This window comes from Furipterus horrens, unplaced genomic scaffold (genome assembly GCF_987537825.1).
Source record: "Furipterus horrens unplaced genomic scaffold, mFurHor1.1.pri manual_scaffold_4, whole genome shotgun sequence".
Taxonomy (NCBI): domain Eukaryota; kingdom Metazoa; phylum Chordata; class Mammalia; order Chiroptera; family Furipteridae; genus Furipterus; species Furipterus horrens.
The window spans coordinates 162,776,573-162,791,931 of record NW_028327174.1 but is presented as its reverse complement, the minus strand read 5'-3'; the positions used below and the strand labels follow the sequence as shown (position 1 = coordinate 162,791,931).

Below are 15,359 nucleotides of genomic sequence, written 5' to 3'. Positions count from 1 at the left end.
GACTTCAGACCAGTCCCCGAAGCCTGTCACCGTGGTGGGTCCGCCTGACCTTCCCGCCACTGGCCCCGCCGCGCAGGAGCCGAGGAGACCGCTCCGTCCGCCGGACTTTCCCGCCGCCGGCCCCGCCGCGCAGGAGCCGAGGAGACCTCGCCATCCGCTGTGCCGTCCGCCAGGCCTTCCCACCGCCGGCTCCGTGACTTCGGACGCGTCCCCTCAGCCTGTCACCGTGGTGGGTCCGCCGGACCTTCCCGCCACCGGCCCCGCCGCGCAAGAGCCGAGGAGACCGCGCCGTCCGCCGGACTTTCCCGCCGCCGACCCGGCCGCGCAGGAGCCGAGAACACCGCTCCGTCCGCCGGACCTTCCCGCCACCAGCCCCGCCACGCAGGAGCCGAGGAGACGGCGCCGTCTGCCGGACCTTCCCGCCGCCGGCCCCGCAGCGCAGGAGCCGAAGAGACCGTGCCGTTCGCCGGGCCTTCCCACTGCCGGCTCCGCGACTTCGGACGCGTCCCCGCATCCTGTCACTGTGGTGGGTCGGCCGGACCTTCCCGCCACCGGCACCACCGCGCAGGAGCCGAGGAGACCGCGCCGTCCACCGGACCTTCCCGCCGCCGGCTCCGCGACTTCAGACGAGTCCCCGCAGCCTGTCACCGTGGTGGATCCACCGGACCTTGCCGCCGCCGGCCCCGCCGCTCAGGAGCCGAGGAGACCGCTCCGTCCACCGGACGTTCCCGCCGCCGGCCCCGCCACGCAGGAGCCGAGGAGACCGCGCCATCCGCTGTGCCGTCCGCCGGGCCTTCCCGCCGCCGGCTCCGCGACTTCGGACGCATCCCCGCAGCCTGTCAACGTGGTGGGTCCGCCGGACCTTCCCACCGCCGGCCCCGCCGCGCAGGAGCCGAGGAGACCGCTCCGTCCGCCGGGCCTTCCCACTGCCGGCTCCGCGACTTCGGACGCGTCCCCGCAGCCTGTCACTGTGGTGGGTCCGCCGGACTTACCCGCCGCCGGCCCCGCCGCGCAGGAGCCGAGGAGACCTCGCCATCCGCTGTGCCGTCCGCCAGGCCTTCCCACCACCGGCTCCGTGACTTCGGACGCGTCGCCGCAGCCTGTCACCGTGGTGGGTCGGCCGGACCTTCCCGCCACAGGCCCCGCCGCGCAAGAGCCGAGGAGACCGCGCCGTCCGCCGGACTTTCCCTTCGCCGACCCGGCCGCGCAGGAGCCGAGAACACTGCTCCGTCCGCCGGACGTTGCCGCCGCCGGCCCCGCCACGCAGGAGCCGAGGAGACCCCGCCATCCGCTGTGCCGTCCGCCGGGCCTTCCCACCGCCGGCCCCGCCGCGCAGGAGCCGAGAAGACCGCTCCGTCCACCGGACCTTCCCGCCGCCAGCCGCGCTGCGCAGGAGCCGAGGAGACCGCACCATCCGCTGTGCCGTCCGCCGGGCCTTCCCGCCGCCGACCCAGCCGCGCAGGAGCCGAGAACACCGCTCCGTCCGCCGGCCCTTCCCGCCGCCGGCCCCGCCGCGCAGGAGCCGAGAAGACCGCTCCGTCCGCCGGACCTTCCCGCCGCCGGCCCCGCCGCGCAGGAGCCGAGGAGACCGCTCCGTCCGCCGGACCTTCCCGCCGCCGGCCCCGCCGCGCAGGAGCCGAGGAGACCGCTCCGTCCGCCGGACCTTCCCGCCGCCGGCCCCGCCGCGCAGGAGCCGAGGAGACCGCGCCATCCGCTGTGCCGTCCGCCGGGCCTTCCCACCGCCGGCTCCGCGACTTCGGACGCGTCCCCTCAGCCTGTCACCGTGGTGGGTCCGGCGGACCTTCCCGCCACCGGCCCCGCCATGCAGGAGCCGAGGAGACCGCTCCGTCCGCCGGACCTTCCCGCCGCCGGCCCCGCCACGCAGGAGCCGAGGAGACCGCTCCGTCCGCCGGGCCTTCCCACTGCCGGCTCCGCGACTTCGGACGCGTCCCCACAGCCTGTCACTGTGGTGGGTCCGCCGGACTTTCCCGCCGCCGGCCCCGCCGCGCAGGAGCCGAGGAGACCTCGCCATCCGCTGTGCCGTCCGCCAGGCCTTCCCACTGCCGGCTCCGTGACTTCGGACGCGTTGCCGCAGCCTGTCACCGTGGTGGGTCGGCCGGACCTTCCCGCCACCGGCCCCGCCGCGCAAGAGCCGAGGAGACCGCGCCGTCCGCCGGACTTTCCCTTCGCCGACCTGGCCGCGCAGGAGCCGAGAACACTGCTCCGTCCGCCGGACCTAGCCGCCGCCGGCCCCGCCACGCAGGAGCCGAGGAGACCCCACCATCCGCTGTGCCGTCCGCCGGGCCTTCCCACCGCCGGCCCCGCCGCGCAGGAGCCGAGGAGACCGCTCCGTCCACCGGATCTTCCCGCCGCCGGCCCTGCCGCGCAGGAGCCGAGGAGACCGCTCCGTCCGCCGAACCTTCCCGCCGCCAGCCCCGCCGCGCAGGAGCCGAGGAGACCGCTCCGTCCGCCGGACCTTGCCGCCGCCGGCCCCGCCACGCAGGAGCCGAGGAGACCCCGCCATCCGCTGTGCCGTCCGCCGGGCCGTCCCACTGCCGGCCCCGCCGCGCAGGAGCCGAGGAGACCGCTCCGTCCGCCTGACATTTCCGCCGCCGCCCCTACCGCGCAGGAGCCGAGGAGACCGCTCCGTCCGCCGGACCTTCCCGCCGCCGGCCCCGCCACGCAGGAGCCGAGGAGACCTCGCCATCCGCTGTGCCGTCCGCCAGGCCTTCCCACCGCCGGCTCCGTGACTTCGAACGCGTCGCCGCAGCCTGTCACCGTGGTGGGTCCGCCGGACCTTCCCGCCACCGGCCCCGCCGCGCAAGAACCGAGGAGACCGCGCCGTCCGCCGGACTTTCCCGCCGCCGACCCGGCCGCGCAGGAGCCGAGAACACCGCTCCGTCCGCCGGACCTTCCCGCCACCGGCCCCGCCGCGCAGGAGCCGAGGAGACCGCTCCGTCCGCCGTACGTTCCCGCCGCCGGCCCCGCCGCGCAGGAGCCGAGGAGACGGCGCCGTCCGCCGGACCTTCCCGCCGCCGGCCCCGCCGCGCAGGAGCCGAAGAGACCGCGCCGTTCGCCGGGCCTTCCCACTGCCGGCTCCTCGACTTCGGGCACGTCCCCGCAGCCTGTCACCGTGGTGGCTCCACCGGACCTTCCCGCCAGCGGCCCCGCCGCGCAGGAGCCGAGGCGACCGCGCCATCCGCCGGACCTTCCTGCCGCCGGCCCCGCCGCACAGGAGCCGAGGAGACCGCGCTGTCCGCTGCGACGTCCGCTGCGCAGTCCACCGGGCCTTCCCACCGCCGGCTCCGCGACTTCGGACGCGTCCCCACAGCCTGTCACCGTGGTGGGTTACTATGAAATGCTAGGTGTGCAGAGACATGCCTCCACCGAGGACATTAAGAAGGCGTACCGGAAACTGGCCCTGAAGTGGCACCCGGATAAGAACCCCGACAACAAAGAGGAGGCGGAGAGGAAGTTCAAGCAGGTGGCCGAGGCCTACCAGGTGCTGTCAGATGCTAAAAAGCGGGACATCTATGACAAATACGGCAAAGAGGGATTGAATGGAGGTGGAGGTGGCACTCACTTCGACGAGTCGTTCAGCGAGTTTGGCTTCACGTTCCGGAACCCCAGGAACATGTTCAGGGAATTCTTTGATGGACGGGACCCATTTCTGTTCGACTTCTTTGAAGGCCCCTTCGACGACTTCTTTGGGCCTCGGCGGGGCTCGCGTGGGAGGCGCCGCGGCGCAGGCTCGTTCTTCTCCGCCTTCAGTGGATTTCCATCATTCGGAGGAGGGTTTTATTCTTTTGATAGAGGGATTTTCTTTTTGGGGGCCACTCGGTCATGGGGGCCTCACTTCATTCGCTTCCACCACGTGTGGTGGTAGTGGGATGGGCAACTTCAAGTCCGTGTCAACTTCCACCAAGATTGTTAATGGCAGAAAAATCACTACAAAGAGAATTGTGGAGAACGGCCAGGAAAGGGTGGAGGTTGAGGAAGACGGCCAGCTCAAGTCCTTGACGATAAATGGGAAGGAGCAGCAGCTACGCTTGGATAACAAGTAACTTGGCGCACACATGTAACAGAGATGTTACATTCTGGAAGAATCCTTTTTCAAACTTTCCCTGGTTCCTGGGTAATGATCCAGGGCCATTTCATTTAACTGGCTCTTCTACTCCCATTATTAAATTTAAATACTTCCTAAAACGTATTGTTTATAATGTAAATTGTATCATCCCTGTGCAGAAATCAGCACTGTGTAGCTGCAGGATGTTCCGTCTCCCTGAAAGGAAACCCCGCACCAGAAGTTCTTACTCACCCCTCCTGCCCCTGGCAACCCCTGATGTGCTCAGTGTCTCTGATCCATTATCAGAGATGTTACATGGGTTGCCTTTTTTTTTTTTCCTTTTGCTTACACATTTTTGTTTTTTGAAAGGAAAATCCCAGGTGGATTAGAGATCAGATGTAAAAAAGAAGCCCTTTGGTACAATCTCAGGGCATAGACCACTGTCCAAAGTGTGACTGCAGGGTCAGAAGCCAGTCAGGCAGCGGCTGTCTCCTCCTGCGCACAAAACAGTAATGAGGAAGATGCAGACATTGGGGAAGACAAACCACAAGCTGGGAAGCATCCCTCAAAGCCTAGGCAGATAAGGTTTAGCCTTTCTGTGGTGCAGCAAACTCTTGGAAGTCTGTGTTATCTAAAGGAACCTATAGCAAACAGACACTTCCATTGGCAGGTGGTGCCCATGTCTCTGCATATCAGAGATGCCCGACCTCCCCAGTGGGGGAACACACACTGCAAACACCGAGGACAGAGCACTGTCATCATCAGACAGGCAGTCTAGTCCTGGGGACAAAGTGAGGAATTAGAGGCCCAGCAGATCCCCTGGAGTGAAGGGGGAAAGGCCCTTCCTCTGGGACGACAATGTGCCAGTCCCGTCTAAGGCCTGCAGGTGCTCACCTTTTCCTGGCAGTGGTCACCCTAGTTTACCTCACAGAAATTCTTGCACAATTGTCCAAAGATGTGTTTTCAAAATTACCCGTCAGAGCACTGATGTAATTGCTGGGAATTGGGGAAAACACTAGTGTCCATGGAGAAGGAATGGGGTCCCCTAATCCTGGTCCACATGGAGGAAGGACGCTGGACAGCTGCTAAAGCAGGCGCAGGAGTCTCTACGTACTGATACATGGAGACCGCAGGTGTCCTCTGTGTAATATGTGTGGAACAACTGTGTGCATCCTGGGTCCCACCTGTTAGACCACATACATGTAATTTCCACAGGCAGACATACATATGTGAAAATTATTCTTCTTGTGACAGAGACCAACAAACAGAATAAAAGAGGCAGAATCTGAAAGACACCCACTAAACCACACATGATGGTCACTTCGCGGTGGGACTAGCAAATCTCTTATCTTTTTTGGGAGATGAGGTCTAAATTTTTGACATCCTCTTCCTCCTCGGTATTTTCTGTCCGCCCCCCCCCCCCACATAAAAATTCCCAAAGCCCCTACTGGGGAACATGAGCCATTTCCAAGTTTTCACTCCCATCATCATGCAGAGGGAAACATATGTGTTCATATATCTTTCTTTATTTAGGAAACGTCCCTAGAAGTGGAGATTCTTGGTCTAATATAAACACAATTTTATGTTTTGGGGCACAGTTTTCTACATCTCAGGTCACCTTGGGCACTTGAGCCTTGTTTGGGACAGCAGGGTTGCCAAGACCTGGGGCCAATACCTCAGGGAGAGAGGAGGAGGAGGGGCTGGGAGTGAAAGAGATGAAAGTATCTGGGAGTGACACACCCAGCAGGAAGGTCCCATCCATCCTGCCCATGCCCTGCTTCATGTAACACCTCCTACCCTTGTACCCCTAGCCCACATTAGCCCACCCTACTCCATAACTCAGTTGAGCCCAGCAGCCTGGCCCAGCCATCCAGGACACAAGAGAGTTCCATCCTGCACATTCGGGCCTGCTCCCTCTCCCTCCAAGCACAGACCCCCTTCCTCTCTGTCAGGAAAGCAGATGTAGGGAGGCTCTGCCTTTCATAAGGACCATTGTGAATGTGCTCTATCCATGTGAAGATCCCAGTTACCACAGCAGGACCCATTACCCTGTGTGAGAAGGGACCTTTCAAGGGGCCTCACAGAAGGCGACAGAACATCAGAGCATCAGGCTCCAGGCTTTGGCAGGCCGCAGAACTTGAAGCACGGAGGTCCTCCAGCAGGGACCTCTGCCCCAGCCCTGTGTCAGTCCTCAGCCCTCATATCCAGCACATCCAGATCTGGTGGGTGGGGCTCTGCTCAGCGTGGGAAAGGGAGGGAGTCCTCATCTCCTTCAGTATCAGGTCAGGTGAGTCCACTTGGTCAGAGTCTGTCAGGTGAGTTACAGTCAGTGAAATAGCAATTGCCTGCCCAGAAACAGGACCCCTTACCCAGAGCACAGAATATAGGTCATTTAGGTGGGAACGCGTCAGGGCCCCCCTAGTGGAAGAGAAAGAAACCCCTGATGGTAGGGGGAGCGGGAAAGAGGGGAGGGGAGGACATATTTGTGGATGTCAGTATTCAGACTGATTTTAACATAAGACACAGACTCAGATAAAGTGTTTTCAAGACACAGATCTGATAAGGAACTGGTATCCAAATATGGAAAAGGAAACTTTTAATCTTCAACAGTAGGAAAGCAAACAACCCCATTAAAAAATGGGCATAAGATCTGGACAGACAGCTCACCACAGAAGACACACAGATCCTGGGGGATGCAAGATGGCAGCGGCATTGGTGGAAGGAACATTCACCTCCTCCCAGGACTAAATGCGAATACAATGACATTATGGAACAAACAATCTGAATAACCAAATGAAGACTAGCAGTACAGAAGTCTTATAACCAAGGATTACAGAAGAAGCCACATCCAGAGTGGTAGGAAGGACAGAGGCACAAAATGTGCTGGCCTTGCAGCCACATGAGGCAGTACAGAATTTCAGAGTTATCTCAGCTGTAAAGTTGGCTAAGGATTGAGGGGCTTCAACCTCACTCTGGGCTCCCCAGCCTGGCTCACCAGAGCCCAGAATAAATCCCACTTGGTCACGGCGTATAATCTGTCTAATGTATTGCTGGATTCGGTTTGCTAATATTTTGTTGAAGACTTTAACCTCTATGTTCATCAGGGATATTAACTTATAATTCTCTTTCTTTGTAGTGTCCCTATCTGATTTTATAATTAGCACAATGATGGCCTCATAAAATGAGCTTGAGAATTGTCTCTCCTCCTGGATTGTTTTTTGGGGTTTTTTTTTTTTTTTTTGGAATAACTTGAGAAGGATAAATATTAGTTCTTTGAATGCTTGGTTGGTGAAATTCACCTTTGAAGACTTTTGGTAAGGACAACTTTTTGTTTGGAGTTTTTTATTACTACTTCAATTTCATTAGTTGTATTTGATCTAGTCAGATTTTCTCATTCTTGTTGATGAAGTTTTGGAAGATTGTATGTTTCTTGGAATTTCTCTATTTCATCCAGATTGTCAAATTTGTTAGCATATATTTTCTAACAATCATTTTTAGTTCTGTGGTATGAGTTGTTACTTCTCTTTCACTTCTGATTGTATTTATTTGGATCCTGTCTATTTTTCTTTAAGTATACTTTATTGATTATGTTGTTACAGTAGTCCCAGTTTTTTTTCCCCTTTGCTCCCCTCTGCCCAGTAACCCACTTTCCTCCAGCAATCCCACCCCCCTAATTCATGTCCATGGGTCATGCATATAAGTTCTTTGGCTTCACCCTTTCCTGTATTATTCTTAACTTCCCCCTGTATATTTTGTACCAACCGATTAAGCTTCTTAGTTCCTGCACCATTTCCCCATTTCTCCCCCTCCTCCCTCCCAGCTGATAACCCTCCAATTGATCCCCATACCTATGATTCTGTTTCTATTCTGGTTTGCTTAGTTGGATTCTGTTTTTATTCTTTAGATTCAATTGTTGACACTTGTGAGTTTGTTGTCATTTTAGTGTTCATAGTTTTGATCTTCTTTTTCTTAAGTAAGTCGCTTTGACATTTCACATAATAGTGGCTTGGTGATAATGAACTTCTTTAGCTTCATCTTGTCTGAGAAGCACTTCATCTGCCCCTTCATACCAAATGATAGCTTTGCTGGGTAGAGTAATCTTGGTTGTAGGTTGCTTTTCATCACATTGAATACTGCTTGCCAGTCCCTTCCTGCCTGCAAACTGTTCTCTGAGAAATCAGCTGATAGTCCTATAGGCACTCCCCGGCAGGCAACTCTCTGCCTCTCTCTTCCTGCCCGCAGAACTCTGTCTTTATCTTTCACCTTTGGCATCTCAATCATGATGCATCCTTGTATGGTCCCCTCTGGGTCCAGCTCACCCGGGACGTTCCATGCTTCCTAGACCTGTATATTCATCTCCTTTGCAAAATTTGGGGACTTTTCCTCATTTTTTCTCAATTCTCACTTCCCCCTTCTGTACTGGTTGATGGTTTTTTTCTTCCTTATGTTCCAAATCATTTATTTGAACCGTGGTTTCTTTCCCTTCACCATTGGTTTTGTGTGGATTTTCCTTTGTTTCACTTAGCATAGCCTTAACTTCTTCTCTTACGCGTTTGCCATACTCAAGCATATATGTCAAGCCTGTGAGCATCTTTATCAATAGTGTTTGAATTCTGTGTCTCTTAGGTTGGCTATCTCCTCATCTGTTAGGTTGGCTATCTCCTCATCGCTTAGTTTTCCCACTGGAACCTTGATCCATTCCCCGTTTTGGGCCATACTTCTCTGTCTTCTTATTCTGACAAGCTTCTGTGTTTGTTTGCCTATGCATCCCAGGTAGAGCTGTCGCTCTTGTTACATTGTAAGGGCGGAGCCTTAGGGATTCGTCTGTACAAGGTGACCTGTTTAACCACGTTGTGGCGTTGTATGTGGGGGAAGGTCCGAGAGGGAACAATGCCACCAGTCCAGCACTTGCTCCTTTTCCAATCACCTCTCCCTCTTCCGCACTGGACTGGCGCCCCTCTAGCTGCTGTCCTGGCCATCATTTCCAGAGCAGGTGGGTCTGCGGACATTCTAGGACTGTGGGGGCCCTTTAAACAAGTGGACTCTGCTAGACCTGAAGTTTCCGCCTCCACCCCAATCCCCACTGCTCTGCACAGTCAGAAGCAATGAGGCTTGATTTTCCCAGGTGCTGGGACTGTGAGTTGTGAGGTCTGTTGAGGAGCTGGGATCACTCTCCAGGTGTCCCTCCTTTTTAAAGCATGTGACTGTGCTTTTACCAGCCTGCCACTGTTGCTGCCACAGCTGCCACCACCACACCGCGTCTTCTCCACCCTGGCTCTGCCCCTCCTACCTGTCTGGATGAGTATTTCTTCTTTATATCTTTGTTTGCTGGACTTTCATGCAGTTTGATTTTCTGGAACTTCTGGTTATTTCTAGTTTTGAGGTAGTTTTATTCCTTCTTAGTTGTGGAGAAAGATGCATCATGTCTGTTTACGCCTCCATCTTGGCCGGAAGTCCTATTTTTTTTTTTCTTAATGAGTCTGGTTAAACGTTTGTCAATCTTTTTTATCTTTCCAGTGAACTATCTCTTAAATTTATTGATCTTTTGTATTGTTTTATTTTTTAGACTCTACTTTGTTTATTTCTGCTCTGACTTTTATTATTTTTTTCTAATGCTAACTCTGGGTTTTGTTTGTTGTTCTCTTTCTAGTTCCTTTACATGTCAATTTAGGTTATTTATTTAGGTTTTTCTTGTTTCTTGAAGTAGGCTTGTAATGCTATAAAATTCCCTCTTAAAAATCCTTATTATTATTTTTTTGTTTGTTTCATGGATATTGGGTTGCATTTTCATTTTCATTTCTTTCAAAACATGTTTTGATTTCTTCCTTGATCTCATTGTTAAACTCTTCAGTGTTTAGTATCATGCTATTTAGCCTTCATATCTTTGTTTGTTTTTCAGGTTGTGTGTGTGTGTGTGTGATTGATATCTTGTTTCATGTCATTATAGTCAGAGAAGATGTTTGATATGATTTCAGTCTTCTTAAGTTTATTGAGGCTTATCCTAACATGTGGTCTATCCTAAAAAAATAATTCATATACACTTGAAATGAATGTATATTCTTCTGCTTTGAATGAAATATTCTGAAGAAATCAATTAAATCCCTCTGATCTAGCATGTCATTTAAGGTTGCAATTTCTTTGTGGATTTTCTGCCTAAAAATATATATATTCATTGGTGTCAATGGGGTGTTAAATCTCCTACTATGACTATATTACTCTCAATCTCTCCCCTTACATTCATCAAGATTTGCTTTATTTATTTAGGTGGTCCTATATTGGGTGCATACATGACTAAAAGGGTTATGTCCACTTGTTGGATTGCTCCCTTTATCATTATGTAGTGTCCTTCTTCATCTTACATCAGAGCCTTTGTTTGAAAATCTATTCTGTCTGATATAGGTATTGCTACCTCAGTTGTTTTTTTCATTTCTAGTTTCATTAAATATCTTTTTCCAATTTTTTAACTTTTAGTCTGTGTGTGTCTTTCATTCTGAGGTGGATCTCTTGTACATAACATATAGATGGGTGTTATTTTCTTCTCTTGAGCTACTCCATGTGCTTTGATTGGAGTATTGAAGCTATTTATCTTTAAGGTGATTTTTGATAGGTGTATATTTATTGCCATTTTATTCTTTAAAATTGTATTCCTCTTTTTTTTCTTACTTTTTCTAAAAAAGCCCTTGTAACATTCCTTGTAATATAGGTTTTGTCATAATTAACATCTTTAGATTTTTCTTGTTGAAGAGCTTTTTATCTCCCCTTCAATTTTAAGTGATAATCTTGCTGGATAGAGTAGCCTTGGTTGTATGTCCATGCTATTCATCACTTTGAATGTTTCAAGCCAATTTTTTCTGGCCTAAAATGTTTCTTTTGAGAAATCAGATGAAAAGTCTTATGCAAGCAACCTTCTAGGTAACTGTCTTTCTCTTGCTACTTTAACCTTTCCCATTTTAATTATGATGTGTCTGGGTGTGGGCCCCTGTAGGTTCATCGAATTTGGGTCTCTATGCACTCCCTGGACTGGTATGTCATTTCCCTACTAAGAATCATAAGAAACCATTATGAACAATTATACACCAAACAATTGGATAAATTAGAAATACTGGATAAATTTCCAGAAACATGCAACCGACCAAACTGAATAATAAATAAATACAAAATCTGAAAAAACTAATTTGAATTAGGAGATTTGAGTCAGTAATCAAAAACCCTCATGAAAAAGAAATTCCAGCACCAGAAACATTATTGGTATATATTACTAAACATTTAAGATTTAAGATCTCCCTGGCCAGTGTGTGTTGGTTGGATGTCAATCCCAGAAACCAAAGGGGTTATTGGTTTGATTACCAGTCAATGCACATATCTGGGCTGTGCGTTCGGTCCTTGCACAAGAGGGACCCAATCATTCTCTCTCCCATCAATGTTTCTCTCCCTCTCTTTCCCTCTCTCTCTAAAAAAAAAGTTGATGTCAGCTTTTCTCAGATTCTTCCAAAAATTTGAAGAGGAAGAAACACTTTATGTTCATTTTGCTAGTCCAGTATGACCATGATATCAAAGCTAGGCAAGGACACTATGTGAAAAGAAAGTTACAGACCAATAACCTTGATGAATCTAGATGCAAAAAATCCTCAACAAAATATTAGCAAGCCAAATTCAACAGCACACACCATGGCCAAATGAGATTCATCCCTGAAATGCAAGAATGGTTCAAGATATGCAAGTCAAAACCACAATAATATATTATTTTACACCTCTTAGAATGGTTATTATCAAAAAGACAAAAAACAACGACAAAAAAAAAAAAAACGTGTTGAGAAGGCTGTGGAGAAAAGAAAACCCTTTGTGCACTGTTGATTGGATGTATAATGGTATTGCCAATATGGAAAACAACAAGGAGGTTCCTCAATAAATAAAAATAGTACTATTATATGATCCAGCAATCCCATTTCTGGGTAAGTATCCTAAGGGAAAAAAAAAATCCCTATCTCAAAGAGGCATCTGTATTCTCATGTTGTTTGAAACATTATTCACAATAACCAAGATGTGAAAACAACTGAAGTATCTGTTACAGATACATAGATAAAGACAATGTAATCTGTATATACAATGGAATATTATTTAGCCTTAAAAAATAACTATTTGTGATAACATGGATGAACATAGAGGATATTACAAAGAAGACAAATACTGCATAATATCAGTTACATGTGGAATTTAATATATATAATATTATAAACTATCTTTGAACTTAGTTTGACATAATTTTACTAATTCCTTGAGGTATAAGATTAGGTTGTTTATTTGAGATCTTTCTTATTTTAAAATATAGGTATTTATTGCAATAAACTTCCCTTTGAAACTGCTTCTGCTGTGTTCCATAATGTCTGATATATTGTGATTTAATTTTCTTTTTATTCAAGACTTTTTTAAATTTCCCTCTTAATTTCTCCTTTGACCCATTGGATGTTCAAGACTGTTAATTTTCACATATCTGAATGTTTCAGTTTTCCCCTTGATATTGACTTCAAGTTTCATGTCATTGTGGTCAGAAATTATGCTTGATATAATCTTATCCTCTTAAATTTGTTAATACTTTTTTTTAAAGACTAGAACAATCTGGGTATAAAGGATAGGATGATGAAGTGAGCAATGATTCTCCATGTCACCATCAAACCTACTGCTGTGTGTCTGCAAGAGAAGTACCAGCTGCATTTTCTTCCTAACTCAGAATGTAAGGCTGTATGGCCTCATTACCCTTAAACAGCCAATTAAAATAGTGTATTAAAAAAAGAAAAACATCTGTTCTTCTAAGGGAAGCAGAAATAGATGTCTGCCAAAGTTCTAATATAGGAGTTGAATTATTTAAAATATTGGTTAATAAATGTGTAACATTTGATTGTATATTATTACTTATATTTAATCCCGCAATGCTTGCTCTAAAACCTGGTTGTGGAATATTTTCTATAGTACCGCATGATTATTCACTGTAGTCTTGGCATTTGCAGCACATTTTGTTCACTTCACTCTAATTTTTACTTTATAGTCCATCAAAACTTATTTTTAAAAAGATTAGTTCTTCATTCAACCAAGCCTCAATCTTCATCTATCTATCTTTCATCTAACATATATCTACATTTACTTTTTCTATTCTATTCTATTCTATAGAAACTAAATATCACTTATTTTCTTTCTGGAATCCAGTCATATAGATTTAACTGGAATGTTGAATTAAGTATTTGTAAAGAAGTTTATATCTAAACAAATTAGAGACAGGGGAATATTTTGCTGGTGAATGATTCTGCATATTTAAAATATATGCTCTAAAAATACATAAAACAATTCTAACTCAATTTGCTTTTAGATATGGCTTGCACATTGATGTATATATGTGTATGTGCACATGCATGTGTAATTGTTCCCCTGTCTAAACTAACATATACAAGCAAATATAAATAAATACATTGGAATTAAAGCAATCCAGCTTTGTTTTATTTCCCCCAATGAAAAGTTGAGTTCTAGATTTTATAAGTATCTAAAATGTTCTCCTCGCTTAAAGACATAAAAATAATTGAAGTGAATTCAAAGTTTATTTTAGAATAAAAATGAACAGTATTAAACTAGTAATGAAAAAGTCCAGCTAATTTTAAGCATGTGAGGTAGTTTTAGAAATCTTGTGCAATATATTCTACAAACCCACAGTAACCTGCATGAAATGCATCCTAGTGACACTCATATGAAGAGATTAAATTTCCTATCATCAAGTTGATTCCCCTTATTTTGAAGTAAATATTCAGACTATTTATTTATTCTGTTTTGGCAAATAATTGCAGAAATCGTACATAGTTTTTTATCCGGAAGACCTTTTTTCATTCCTGCAAATAGCCTCATCTCTGGATTTTATTTTGAATATGACATTAATTTGATCACATTTATAGTTAGACACTTTCTTCGGAGGAAGCTAAACTCTCTTCACTAAGATGGTCCCATTTGGGCTCAGGGAAGTCACTTGTATATGTGGACTCATGAATATACTCACTTGTCTAGGAAATCCTCCCACAATCTTCACATAATTCGTGTTTGACAAATTAGTAAACAATGGGTTTATGGGAGTTACCAAATCTTCTAATAATTTAATTTACTTATAATATGATTCTGGGGTTAATTTTTAAAACATTTTACCAAGGAGAAATTTTAATTTTTAAAATTTTGCTCCTAACAAGGTCATTACCTTTCCAATTCTAAAAAATACCTATCTTGTTCTCTGATTTCTCTTGCACGTCTTTTACACAATAGTTCCTCCCTCTTCTCGGGCACTTTATTGACTCCTTTTTTTGTGTGGCTCTAGCTACTGATAGGTTTGTTTTCACTGATCCCTGGAGTCACAACATTTAAGAAAAGCTGCCCTCTTCAAAATATCTGCCACCTGCTACTCAGGGAAATACTATTTCCCATTTGTACCTATTGTAATTCTTTGTACTAGCCTCCATTTACCTGTCACAGAGCCACAATCAAGGGTTACATCTCCACTGGCTTTTGGCAAGAAAAAAACTACACTTAAAAATATTTTATTACATTATGTTAAAACCTATTTAAAAATATTTATTTACAATAAAAAGTAATATGAATCAATAATACTCTTTACACCTTCAGAAACTTCCCCTTATTTATGGTATTTTAAGATCACCATTCATCAATTTTATGGAGAAAATATTGTATTAATATTGGTTTTGAGATAGCATTTTGTTAAATCTAGTGGGCATAAAAATATGTGCTCTTATTGGTCACTTTATAATTATCTATGTATTTAATTTTACTTGTACTAGTACTCATTTAAAATCAGGCGTCTGACACTGACAATGCAGTGATCACCAAGAAACATGTAGTCTCGAGCTTTATTAAGCAAACAAGAACTTTGTTTAGCAGAGACAGTGCTCTATTTTCACCAGTCCCATGGTTTTCCTCCTGACACACAAGAAGACTACATTTACCAGCTCCTCTGAATCTGTCTTAGGGTCATGTGATGGAGTTGTGTCCAAAGTTGTCCTAGTCAAATAATGTATATCACGACCAAACCCATACAATGAATACCTTGCTTGATATTTGACATTCTATCATCTCATCAACAAAGGTCTTGAAAGCTCCATGATGAAGATGACAGCATTGTAAGATAGAAGCAACCTGGAACCCTGATTCTCAAATTGTAAAAGAGCTTCTGGACACACAATGTGATGCCAACAGAGAAAAATAAAATATTAAATATGGTAAGCCTTTGAGATTAGTGGTTGCTTGCTAC

At 47.7% G+C, this 15,359-nt stretch overlaps 1 pseudogene; it reads left to right on the top strand.

Moving 5' to 3' along the window:
- Nucleotides 1–3,346: 3,346 nt before the first annotated feature.
- LOC150013199 (dnaJ homolog subfamily B member 6 pseudogene) lies at nucleotides 3,347–4,064 on the top strand (annotated as a pseudogene).
- Nucleotides 4,065–15,359: the final 11,295 nt, after the last annotated feature.